The sequence below is a fragment of the Dendrobates tinctorius genome, unplaced genomic scaffold (genome assembly GCF_039654945.1).
Source record: "Dendrobates tinctorius isolate UK_male_01 unplaced genomic scaffold, ASM3965494v1 ptg000028l, whole genome shotgun sequence".
Classification (NCBI taxonomy): Eukaryota; Metazoa; Chordata; class Amphibia; order Anura; family Dendrobatidae; genus Dendrobates; species Dendrobates tinctorius.
In genome coordinates this window covers 304,569-318,457 of record NW_027361696.1, presented here as the reverse complement: position 1 = coordinate 318,457, position 13,889 = coordinate 304,569, and the positions used below count along the sequence as shown (strand labels likewise).

Below are 13,889 nucleotides of genomic sequence, written 5' to 3'. Positions count from 1 at the left end.
ATAAGACCCTTCCGTACTGCCAGCTAGCCCCACCAACCAAGCACACCATGCTGCCATCAGCCAGGATTCACTTAATCAAAGAATAAATTAAGAGGGTCCGTAGCAAACCCCCAAATTAGTAGCGATCATCTAAAAAAGGCGCTTCTTAGAGCATGAAGACAAACTAATAAATTTATCATTTATTCCCAAAAGGTGGGCAGTGATTACACAAATAAAAGTTGTTACAAAGTTGAGACAGTAAATATGTACAATGCAAATATCAAAATAACAGGGATGAAAACAGAAATTACACTTACAGTTGTTTAATGGTCTTTAGGCAAGCCATGTGGGGAAAGAAGGCGGAGCCACACATCCCCAGACATCTGCAGGTCTTTTCAGCATGAAAACTCCAGCTTAACTGCCTGACTGTCCACTCGCATCCCTTATGGTCTTTGCTGTGTGACCTGAGCAAAAGGGGCCGACTAGGGAGGTTCAACCCCCCTACTCTCTAAGTTGCAATTTAACTAAAAACTTATGATAACTATATCTTAACGAGGGAAGCTCGTATAAACACGCCGATGGTATCATAATTCCCAGTTTATCGAATACAATAAAACAAAACCAAGCATGCCATAATTAAGACACTCCATTTGGGAGCAATCCATATCTCAGTTTCTGGGGGTCCGAGAACTTTGCAAGAGCCACCGTAGGGAAGCCGGGTCCGCTCAGATCACAGAAATGTCCGTTTCATTTTTCTGCCGCGACCGGAGCCCGTGCCAGTTTGGTTTAATATCTCTCATACATTTTTTTCAGCCGCATGTCTCAAACAAAGAAATGCATTCCCTTAACTATTCAACATTCCTTTCTGTGGAGAGTGTCATGAACTCATTTTCTGCTCCACCAGTTGCGAGTTCCCCTTCCGTTCTCCCTCTGGTGGTGACAGGAGGTAGTGCGGTTGGTTTAACTGGTGGTGATCTGCCACCTGATGAGGAAGATAACGATTGGATCTCTGGAGTATCAGACTGGATATAAGACAGCCGACGCCCTATCCAGGTGCTGGTGATTCAGTCTGCTTCTCAGGTCCTGGACTTCAGCTCTCTTCCAGTCTTCTCAAGTTAAGTTTGTTTTTTGCTAATGTTCACACTTGCGCTTGTTGGTCAATTCAGTTTTTTGTGTAATCAGCCTGCCCCTGCTGGGGCTATGCTGAAATTCCACTCCTATTAATCAGTATTTGCCAATCTGCTTTTTGTCCCTTATTAGATTGGCCTCTTTTTTGCTCTTTCTCAGAATATTTCAGAGTGCTGATATAGGTTTAGAAGTCTGACTTCAGGGTTAATTTTGCTATCAGAAGTGTTGGACATTATTTTTGTAGTTTTTTTTGGCAGATTGCAGACAGTGTCTTTCCTTTTCTGTCCTTTTTAGTTAGCCGGGCCCCATCGTTTGCTCAGCCTATTTTCCTGCCTTTGTTTGTATCTTCATCTTGCTTCACCGTCAATACATGTGGGGGGCTGTCTTTCCTTTGGGGACTGCTCTGGGGCCGTTTTCCTCTTTTCCTGCTTTAGGCTTATGTAGTACTCCGGTTGTGACGAGGCGTCTAGGACCAACGTAGGAACGCTCCACGACTGCTGCTAGTTGTGCGGGTAAGATCAGGGATCTGCAATCTGCATAGTTACCAACTTCTCTGGTTTTCTGAGACTTGGCTTGTTGTCTTTTTTTCCTCCTCGGTTTCCCATCCATAACAGAATCACCAGCCATACCGCAGATTCTAGGGTACTCAAAAGCAGGAAAGAATTGTTAGAGAAAAAAAAAAAAAGTGTCAGAATTTTTTTTTTTTATTAGTATGTATTTTTTCCTCTTTTTCTCTGGGGCCGTAGGAGGATTTTTTTCCTAATGGAGATTAAGCAACTGTCTGATCTTGTGGAGCAGCTTGCTGCTGAAGTACAGGGAATTTCCACCTACCTTATTCAGTCACATGCTGTTGAACCCAGGATTCCTACTCCTGATGTGTTTTCTGGGGATCGGCCTAAATTTCTGAATTTTAAGAATAATTGTAAATTATTTCTTGCTTTGAAGCCAAACTCATCAGGGAGCTCTGTGCAGCAGGTTAAAATTGTCATCTCCTTGCTGCGCGGCGATCCCCAAGATTGGGCTTTTTCTCTGACACCTGAAAATCCTATTCTGACTAATGTGGATGCATTTTTTCAGGCCTTGGGGTTGTTGTATGATGAACCTAATGCTGTTGATCAAGCTGAGAGAACCCTGTTGGCATTAAACCAGGGTCAGGATCCTGCAGAGTTGTACTGTCAAAAATTCCAAAAGTGGGCGGTCCTTACTACATGGAATGATAGTGTATTGGCAGCTCTCTTTCGGAAAGGTTTGTCAGAGACCGTAAAAGATGTTATGGTGGGATTTCCTGTTCCCTCTGGTCTGGATGGCTCTATGTCATTAGCCATTCAAGTTGATCGGCGTTTACGTGAACGTAAAACTACACGGGAGGCGCTGCCACCTTTTGAACAAATGTCTGAACCTATGCATTGTGATGGGGTTTTGTCTAGGGCGCAACGTCGGGAGTTTAGAAGGCGTAATAAGCTGTGTTTTTTCTGTGGAGACGCCTCTCATACTATTTCTGTCTGCCCTAAACGAGAGGAACGTTTTGCAGACACATTTGCTGTGGGCAGTATACAACCTAAGTTTCTTTTGGCAATTACTCTGATCTGCTCCTTGTCCACATTTTCCACTAAGGCTTTTGTGGATTTAGGAGCAGCTCTGAATCTGATGGATTTGGACTTTGCTAAACGTTGTGGTTTGTCCATGACGCCTCTGCAGACGCCTATTCCTTTGAGGGGTATTGATGCCACTCCTTTGGCGGAGAATAAACCTCAGTTTTGGACCCAGGTGATAATGCGAGTTGCCCCAGACCACCAAGAAAATTGTAAATTTTTGGTGCTGCATAATTTGCATGATACTATTGTTCTGGGTTTCCCAAGGTTGCAAACTCGTAAGCCAGTTTTGGATTGGAAATCTGTGTCTGTGGTGAGTTGGGGTTGTCAGTGTGTTCTTAGGGACGCTCCTGTTTTCTCCACCTCTCCTCAGTCTCATGATATTCCTGATTATCTGGCTGATTTCTCTGATGTTTTTAGTGAGAGTAAGTCTGCGTCTTTGCCTCCTCATAGGAGATATGACCGTGCAATTGAGTTGATGCCTGGGTGTAAATTTCCCAAGGGTCGGCTTTTCAACTTATCTGTACCCGAACATGATGCTATGCGATCCTATATTAAGGAGTCGTTGGAGAAGGGTCATATTAGACCATCCTCGTCACAGTTAGGCGCTGGGTTTTTTTTTGTGGCCAAGAAAGATGGTTCATTAAGACCGTGTATTGATTATCGTTCCCTTAACAAGATGACGGTTAAATATCAGTACCCGTTGCCTCTGATGTCTGATTTATGCTCCAGATTTAAGAGTGACTGCTGGTTTACTAAGCTTGACCTCAGGGGGGCGTATAATCTTATTCGCATCAAGCACGGGGATGAATGGAATATGGCGTTTAATACTCCGGAGGGACATTTTGAGTACCTGGTGATGCCTTTTGGGCTCTCTAATGCCCCTTCTGTCTTCCAATCCTTTATGAATGATATTTTCCGAGACTTTGTGGATAAGTTTTTGATCATCTATCTGGATGATATTTTGATCTTTACTAGTGATTGGGATTCCCATGTGGAACATGTCCGGACTGTGTTCCGGATTTTGAGGGAGAATTCCCTGTTTGTTAAGGGATCGAAGTGCCTCTTTGGTGTACAGAGGATTTAATTTTTGGGATTTATCTTGTCTCCATCGATTATTGAAATGGACCCGGCCAAGGTATAGGCCATTTATGAATGGGTTCAGCCTACTTCTTTGAAGGCTCTCCAGAAGTTTTTGGGTTTTTCTAATTTCTATCGTAAATTTATAGGTAATTTTTCTAGTATTGTCAAACCACTGACTGATCTGACCAAGAAGGGAGCTGATGTGCTGAATTGGTCTCCTGAGGCTATCTCAGCATTTCAGGAGCTTAAGCGGAGATTTACTTCAGCTCCAGTTTTACGGCAACCTGATGTCTCACTTCCATTTCAAGTGGAGGTGGACGCTTCTGAGATTGGTGTAGGAGCTGTGTTGTCCCAAAAAGACCCTGTGACTTCTAAGATGAATCCCTGTGCCTTTTCTCGAAAGTTTTCCCCATCTGAACGCAACTATGACGTGGGGAATCGGGAATTGTTGGCCATGAAATGGGCATTTGAGGAGTGGAGACATTGGGTGGAGGGCGCTAGACATCAATTTGTGGTCCTCACCGATCACAAGATTCAGATTTATCTGGAGTCGGCCAAACGCTTGAATCCTAGACAGGCTAGATGGGCCTTGTTTTTCACGCATTTTAATTTTGTGGTCTCTTTTCTTCCGGGCACTAAGAATGTTAAGGCAGACGCCCTTTCTAGGAGTTTCTTTGCTGATTCTCTTAATGTGACTGAGCCTACTACTATCCTAGGTGAGGGGTAGTTCTTTCTGCCATTTCGCCGATTTGAGATGCGCCCTGGAGGAATTTCAGGAGGATAAACCTGAGCGTTTCCCTATGGGAAGATTGTATGTTCCTGACCAGTGGAGAAAGAGAGTGATGTCTGAAGTCCATTGCTCCACATTGGCTGGTCATCCGGGTATTTTTGGTACCAGAGATTTGGTGAGTCGGTCGTTTTGGTGGCCTGCCTTATCTCGTGATGTCAGGAATTTTGTACAGTCCTGTGGGACTTGTTCTCGGTCTAAACCCTGTTCTCGTTCTAGTGGGTTGCTGATGCCCCTGCCGGTGCCCGAGAGGCCATGGACCCATATCTCAATGGATTTTATTTCTGATCTTCCTGTCTCTCAGAGAATGACTGTTATCTGGGTGATTTGTGATAGATTTTCGAAGATGGTCCATCTTGTACCACTCCAAAAGTTGCCATCTTCCGCTGAGTTGGTGCCCTTGTTTTTACAACAAGTGGTTCGGTTACACGGGATTCCTGAGAACATTGTGTCCGATAGAGGGGTCCAGTTTGTTTCCAGATTCTGGAAAGCCTTTTGTTCCAATCTGGGAATTCAGTTATCCTTCTCCTCCGCGTTTCATCCCCAGACCAATGGGCAGACTGAGAGAACAAACCAGACCCTGGAGTCTTATTTAAGATGTTTTATATCTGCTGATCAAGATGATTGGGTCTCATTTTTGCCCTTGGCCGAATTTGCGCTGAACAATAGAGCTAGTTCTGCCACTCTGATGTCACCCTTTTCTGTAATTTTGGGTTTGATCCTCGATTCTCTTCAGGGAAAGTGGAATCTTCGTCCTGCCCAGGTGTGGACACTGTGGTTGTGAGAATGCAGTAGATATGGGACCAAGTGGTGGATAAGTTGTCACTCTCTCAGGAAAAGACCCAGCATTTTTCCAACCGGCGTAGGACCATTGGTCCCCGGTTTAAAGTGGGTGATATGGTTTGGCTGTCGTCTAAGAATATTCCTATGAAGGTTGCATCTCCAAAATTTAAGCCAAGATTTATTGGACCTTATAAGAGTTTGGATATTCTTAATCCTGTTTCTTTTCGATTGGCTCTTCCAGTTATGTTCAAAATCCATAACGTATTTCACAAGTCACTGTTGAAGAGGTTTGTTGAGCCAGTAGTTCCTGTGGCGGCACCTCCTGATCCTGTATTGGTTAGAGGCAATGTGGAATATGAGGTAGAGAAAATATTGGATTCTCGTTTGGTTAGACGGAGACTCCAGTATTTGGTCAAATGGAAGGGTTATGGCCAGGAGGATAATTCTTGGGTCTCTGCCTCTGATATTCATGCCAATAAATTGGTTTGTGCTTTTCACCGGGCCCATCCTGATCGGCCTGGTGGCATGGATGAGGGTTCGGTGACCCCTCCACAAGGGGGGGGTACTGTCATGAACTCATTTTCTGCTCCACCAGTTGAGAGTTCCCCTTCTGTTCTCCCTCTGGTGGTGACAGGAGGTAGTGCGGTTGGTTTGAGTGGTGGTGATCTGCCACCTGAATAGGAAGATAACGATTGGATCTCTGGAGTATCAGACTGGATATAAGACAGCCGACGCCCTATCCGGGTGCTGGTGATTCAGTCTGCTTCTCAGGTCCTGGACTTCAGCTCTCTTCCAGTCTTCTCAAGTTAAGTTTGTTTTTTGCTAATGTTCACACTTGCGCTTGTTGGTCAATTCAGTTTTTTGTGTAATCAGCCTGCCCCTGCTGGGGCTATGCTGAAATTCCACTCCTATTAATCAGTATTTGCCAATCTGCTTTTTGTCCCTTATTAGATTGGCCTCTTTTTTGCTCTGTCTCAGAATATTTCAGAGTGCTGATATAGGTTTAGAAGTCTAGTGACTTCAGGGTTAATTTTGCTATCAGAAGTGTTGGACATTATTTTTGTAGTTTTTTTTTGGCAGATTGCAGACAGTGTCTTTCCTTTTCTGTCCTTTTTAGTTAGCCGGGCCCCATCGTTTGCTCAGCCTATTTTCCTGCCTTTGTTTGTATTTTCATCTTGCTTCACCGTCAATACATGTGGGGGGCTGTCTTTCCTTTGGGGACTGCTCTGGGGCAGTTAGTTTTCCTCTTTTCCTGCTTTAGGCTTATGTAGTACTCCGGTTGTGACGAGGCATCTAGGACCAACATAGGAACGCTCCACGACTGCTGCTAGTTGTGCGGGTAAGATCAGGGATATGCAATCTGCATAGTTACCAACTTCTCTGGTTTTCTGAGACTTAGCTTGTTGTCTTTTTTCCTCCTCGGTTTCCCATTCATAACAGGAGAGGGGCCAAATGCTTGTAACAGGAAGTGTCCTATTACCAGCAGGCAGAGGGGGGAAGGCAAGGGGGATTGCTGCAGCTATGTGACAAGGAGATTTTCTCATAGAATGGAGGATTCTGGAAGGTTCCAGCAAAATCAAAGGTTACTTAACATACATATGTTACATTACACCTCCCCGTTTTAGAGTGCGCTACGGAGGCATAACCTGACGGTAATCCGCCATGCGCACCTCAGCGGGTTCGCCCCAGTGGGACAACCCATCGGCATTACCATGTTTGCTGCCCTTTTTGTGTTGTACAGTAAAGTCGTACTGTTGAAGGGCAAGGCTCCAGCGGAGCAACCTTCCATTGGCGACACTGTGTGCAACCAGCTCAGAGGGTTGTTGGGCGGTTACCACCGTGAAGGTGCGCCCGTACAGGTAGGGCTGCAAACGCTGCAGTGCCCACACCATGGCCAGGCACTCCTCGATGGTGGAGTACGCCACCTCCCTCGGCCTCCACCTACACCAGCCTATGGGTGCGTGTGACACATCGGACCGTGCACCTACACCAGTCTATGGGTGCGAGTGACACATCAGACCATACACCTACATCAGTCTATGGGTGCCAATGACACATTGGACCGCCCACCTATACCAGTCTATGGGTGTGAGTGACACATCAGACATGCACCTACACCAGTCTATGGGTGCAAGTGACACATCGGACCGTATACCTACACCAGTCTATGGGTGAGAGTGACACATCAGACCATACACCTACACCAGTCTATGGGTGCGAGTGACACATTGGACCGCCCACCTATACCAGTGTATGGATGTGAATGACACATCGGACCATGCACCTACACCAGTCTAAGGGTGCGAGTGACACATGGGACCGTGCACCTACACCAGTCTATGGGTGTGTGACACATTGGACCATACAACTACACCAGTCTATAGGTGCGAGTGACACATTGGACCGTGCACCTACACCAGTCTATGGGTGTGTGACACATCGGATCATGCACCTACACCAGTCTATGCTATGGGTGTATGACACATCAGACTGCATTCGGATGTCATCACAGCCAATATACGCCGAGACAGGCCATGGAGGAGATGGAGAGATTACTTTCTCCGTTTCCTCCGCAACTGTGCTTTGATTCTCTCATGTGAGATAACGGAGCACAGTGCACAGACACTTGGATCACGTCGCAGCAAAGCCGAAGCCAAGGGTCATAAGCAGATCGCATCCAATCCTGTACGCTGGTGTGACCTCAGCACATGGGGTTTACACACTATAATGACTTACCACCTATCACTCACTGTTTCTTAATGGTCGTAGGAGCGTCTCTACCGCATCTCACAGTTTCACCGTCCTGGAAGAAAGGAAATAAGAATAATGAGATGACGATGTAGCACCTGTAAGAACACAGAAAATGCAGCGATTCCTCACTAGTGACTAGGGATTCAGGAGATCCTCCGGGGTGGATCACCAGATCCGTCACTTTATTATTTGGAATCAGCATCGATAATATTCACAACTAGCTGAAGAGCTCGACGCTGTCTGTGGATAGTAACTAACTACGGTTAGTTATAACAAATTATAATGATTATTTCTATATATATAAAGCTGAGTGTAGAGCCCCGCCCACTCTGCATAGCCACATTCACTATAATATCCCACATCATCCCGTCAGCCAGAGCCACCAGACTACTACCCCTAATATCCCACATCATCCCGTCAGCCAGAGCCACCGGACTACTACCCCTAATATCCCACATCATCCCATCAGCCAGAGCCACCGGACTACTCCCCCTAATATCCCACATCATCTCATCAGCCAGAGCTACCAGACTACTACCCATAATATCTCACATCATCCCATCAGCCAGAGCCACTGGACATCTACCACTAATATCCCACATCATCCCGTGAACCAGAGCCATTGGACTACTACTCCTAAAATCTCACATCATCCCATCAGCCAGAGCCACCGGACTACTACCACTACTATCCCACATCATCCCGTCAGCAAGAGCTACCGGACTACTACCCATAATATCCCACATCGTCTCATCAGTCAGAGCCACCGGACTACTACTCCTAATATCCCACATCATCCCATCAGCCAGAGCCACCGGACAACTACCACCAATATCCCACATCATCCCGTCAGCCTGGAGTCAGAGCGCTGAGTTGAACGGTCCTAGCTTCCATACTGGGGATCCCTTTAAAAGAGGCCTGGCGTCAGAACCAGAGCGCTGAGTGGATTTGCCCTGACTTCCATACCAATGATCCCTTTAATAGAAGCCTGGGGTGAGAATCAGAGCACTGAGGATTTACCCTAACTTCCATACCAGAGATCCCTTTAAGAGAGGCCTGGGGTCAGTACCAAAGCGCAGAGTGGATTTTCCCTCACTTCCGTACCGAGGAACCCTTTAAGACGGGACTTGGGTCAGAACCAGAGCGCTGAGTGGATTTGCCCTAACTTCCATACCGGGGATCCCTTTAAGAGAGCCTGGGATCAGAACCAAAGCGCTGAGTGGATTTGCCATAAATTCCATACCAATGATCCCTTTAAGAGACCCTGGGGTCAGAACCGCAGAGCTGAGTGGAACTGTCCTAACTTCCATACCGGGGATCCCTTTAAGAGAGGCCTAGGGTCAAAACCAAAGCGCTGGATGGATTTGCTCTGACTTCCATACCACTGATCCCTTTAAGAGGGAAGATGTGCCTACGGGATGGAGGATGAGTGATGGGTATATGGGCAAGGGAGGGGGGATTTATTTCTGTCATGTGCTCTCTGCTCCTTTCAGGGGGGCAGACAATGGCTGGGAGCTTATGTTCCCAGGGATGCTAGATTTCTCCCACCATGTCAGTGTCTGCTGAGGTGTTATCAAGTGGGATAACTGTTGGTCATAGCAACTAATTCTTTTAACCAGCTCTGGTGAAATGAGAGATGCTTAGTGATTGTTTGCAAGGAAAACTGTTGCTCATAGCAACCAATCACAGCTCAGCTTCTTTTGAACAGCTCTGGTGAAATGAAAGATGCTTCGTGATTGGTTGGTGACACACACACATTTATTTTTATATATAGAGATAAACGATGACCAGAAATCGTCTCCTTTTCTCACAGCTCCGGTGCAGATATCGGGACGTTTCCCTCCTGGGCTTACATAGGCGTTTGTTACAGAGTTATCGTATACGCTATCACTTTACTTACTGACAGCGCCTCTATATTCATTGCCAGGCAGCATCTCGCCTCCCAGAGATGGTAGAGACACTGAGGACAGACATACACTCAGGGCTGCCGGGATCTTAACAGGGAGAAATGCAAAGTACTACATCTGGGCAATAAAAATGAAAAAAGCATATATAGAATGGGAGGAATAGGGCTAAGTGACAGCACATGTGAAAAAGACTTGGGTATACTAATAGATCACAGACTGAATATGAGTCAACAGTGTGATGCAGCAGCAAAAAAGGCAAATGCAATTCTAGGATGTATTAACAGAAGCATACAGTCTAGATCACGTGAAGTCATTATTTCCCTCTACTCCTCTTTGGTCAGACCTCATCTGGAATATTGTGTCCAGTTTTGGGCACCACATTTTAAAAAAGACATCAACAAACTGGAGCAAGTTCAGAAAAGAGCGACCAGAATGGTGACCGGTCTGCAAACCCTGTCTTATGAGGAAAGGTTGCAGGATTTGGGAATGTTTAGTTTGCAAAAGAGAAGACTGAGAGGAGACTTAATAGCTGTCTACAAATATCTAAAGGGCTGTCACATTGTAGAAGGATCAACTATATTCTCATTTGCACAAGGAAAGACTAGAAGCAATGGGATGAAACTGAATGGGAAGAGACACAGATTAGATATTAGAAAAAACTTTTTGACAGTTAGAGTGATCAATGAGTGGAACAGGCTGCCACGAGAAGTGGTGAGTTCTCCTTCAATGGAAGTCTTCAAACAGAGGCTGGACAGACATCTGACTGGGATGATTTAGCGAATCCTGCTTTGAGCAGGGGGTTGGACCAGATGGCCCAGGAGGTCCCTTCCAACTCTACGATTCTATGATTCTATGATCTGGCCGTGCATCACCTCAGCGTATGTCTGCGCTAACATGGAGCATCTGTGATACACGGCCCACCGTCTGCCTGACCAATCTGGTAAGTGGGCCGTCAGACATACAATGTTCCATGGTCTCCTTCTCAGGGCCGTACTCCTCTCCTGGACAGGAACGATCAGAAGGATTTTTGACGTTAACATTACATTTCAGATACGTTTTCCCATAGGAGAGGAAACACACAACATCATTCATGGGCCCTGACCCCAAGGGTCATTCACCACCTGCCTGATGTCCATAGTGGAGGTTCGTCCATTCCTCCCTGAGTGTAGTTTTCACAGCCTCATCTATGACCCGATGAAGTGAAATGTAACTTGTGGATGAATCGATCATCCAAACAAGCGACGGCAGACGAGCGAGTTTATCCAATGGAATTGTAAAATTCGTGGTGAGTTGATCATTTCGTATTCTCCTGTTACATCTGACAAGGGGGGGGAAGAAATATTAATGTCAGCTTTACTATGTAGACAAAGGAAAATATGATGCGGCGTCAGGTCAACATCATGAACATCCCAAGTGCAGAGGATGTGTAATGATTCTATAACATGAGATCATGGCGGACAGGAGGACTGAGCGTCTTTATTATTATTCCAGGGGGCCGGGGTTTCACGACTACAACTCCCAGCATTCTCTGGCTGCCAGAGGCTGTTTCTCCTGCGATAATCGCATCGCATAGCACGGACTGGTCCGGCACCTCTCCTGACCTGAGCATGACAGCATGATGGATTACTATGCAGCTGTCAAGCTCAGGTCAGGAGAGCAGACAGCCAGTGCGAGCATTGACGGGCTGCGTTAACGCTATAGCATAACGCGATATGCGTTATGCTATACCGCTGGCGCTTATGATTGATCAGCGCTAGCGGTGACATGCTATGACCGCTAGCGCTGATGAATCATGAGCGCTAGCTGTGACGGAGCCTCAGACGCTGCAGCCCGCGTCCGAGGCTCCGTCAGTGCTTAACGGCACATCGCGAACATGTGCCGCTTACGGCATACATCGCGATGCGCTAGTTAATGGGAGGCTATGGCAGCGTTAACGGACTGCGTTACACTGCGGTGTAACGCAGTCCGTTAAACGGACTGTCATAGCGCAGTATGAACCCAGCCTTACTGTGTATGGATTCAGAATTCACATCAATAACTTGCTACAAATCCATACTGTATTAATCCCCAAGGAAAACCAGAGGACCACATGTTACATGGCTGCTCCTATCACATGGGCGTTTATGGCGTCTCGCCAGGAACATTCGTTCTCTGCCATTGTACAGAGTCCGTTCATCCAGCAGCACTGTGTCCGGAGCGGCTGTCACCTCTCCAAATGCTGGAATGTTGTTTTCGGGGGTCCCCCAGCCATGACACTCCAGTAAAGGGTGGAAGATCTCTCAGGACAGAAGAATTGCCATACGTTGGATATGTGACTCATGGCCCATGCTCGCTATAATGTGATTTCTGCTTTGATGGGATTTTCTGCACCTTTATAACTTTTCATAAATTAAATAAAAATCATCTGATAAAAAAAGAAAATTTGAAGACCTTTTGATTGTCCTTTCCCTTCTACTGATTAATTCCAATGCAATCTGTGGTTTATGACAACTATACCCAATAAAACAGACAACCTGTCATTAGGAACCAGCACCACGAGAAGGAAAGCGCTTGTGTCAGATTTGGTAAGGAGTTCGTATCTCATTTTACATTTCAGGAGTGAATGCAAAAAAAAAAATTGTGGAAATTTCTGGGTTTTGAATCTGCACTGTGTGAATGAAGCACTTTGAAAAGGATCCCAATAATCTGACAAGTGGTGAATGGGTCACCGAGGAGGATGGCAGAAATAGGCTAAGCCACCAGAAGACCAGTGAGGTTGGTAACTAAGCGGATTGCAGATCCCTGATCCTATCCGCACAACTAGCAGTAGCGGTGGAGCGCTCCTACGATGCCCTAGACGCTTCGTCACAGCCAGAGGACTAACTAAGCCTAATGACAGAAAAATGAAATCTAAACTGCCCCGGAGCAAATTCCCAAAGGAATAGACAGCTCCCAAACATATATTGTTGGTGAGACAAGATGAGACACAAACACAGGCAGAGAACAGGACAGGATAGAAAAGATACTGTCTGCAATCATGCACAAAACCCTGAAAAAGTCCAACACTACTGATATACATTAAAAACCTGAGATCATACGATCTTACCCCCGCTAGATCAGCACTCTGGTATAAACTGGCAGCAAGCAAAAAGATACTAATGTAACAGGGGACTGAACAAGCTGCAACATATGAAGCAGGGCCCAGAGCTGCCCCCAGCAGGGAGCATGCTGAACCCTAGCAGCAAAACAGCAAGCAAAAAAAAGACACAACCAGATTAGATGCAAAGGATTAGCAAAAGAATCACTTAGCTGAACCATGCAGATCAGGAAATCACCAGCAACCTCCAAGAGCAGCCAGCTCAATTATATGCTCCCAGCCAGTAATCCCTGGTTTCCAATTATCATCGTCAGGTGGGGAACTTCCATCCACCTGGCCAACTCCACTACTCTCAGCAACCAGCAGAGGGAGCTTTGGCTCAGAACTCCGAGCAAGAGAATTCACAACAGGGAACATTGCCTGAGCAGAAGGAATCAACTGTTTTTCCAGGATAACCTTGTATGCGGCTTGATTCATATGTCCTTCGCAAAGATTAACCTGCCCAATTCCAGCCTTGCTGAAGCATCCCCAGATCATCACCGATCCTCCACCAAATTTCACAGTGGAGGATCGGTGATGCGGATAGGATCAGGGATCTGCAATCCGCTTAGTTACCAACCTCACTGGTCTTCTGGTGGCTTAGCCTATTTCTGCCATCCTCCTCGGTGACCCATTCATAACAGTTCCCCAACTCTGAGGACTGTTTTTTCCAAGACACTGTGGCTTGTACGCCTCTCCAGGTCTCTGTCTAATAATTAGAAGACCAGATATTGGGCAAAGCTGGAAATTAAACTCATCAGAGA

General features: G+C 46.1%; 1 protein-coding gene across 5 annotated transcripts in view; it reads right to left on the bottom strand.

The window, feature by feature from the left end:
- Positions 1-13,889, bottom strand: part of LOC141085029 (CMP-N-acetylneuraminate-beta-galactosamide-alpha-2,3-sialyltransferase 4-like) — a 165,444-nt gene that overhangs the window by 101,693 nt on the left and 49,862 nt on the right. For 3 of the 5 annotated variants that reach the window (XM_073569962.1, XM_073569964.1, XM_073569963.1), the window contains exon 3: positions 8,089-8,155. The exons of 1 other annotated variant lie outside the window; for it this stretch is intronic. The gene's annotated coding sequence lies outside the window, so the exon portion shown is untranslated. The remainder of the gene's footprint in view (positions 1-8,088; positions 8,156-13,889) is intronic. One more of the 5 variants, XM_073569965.1, reaches the window with a different exon arrangement.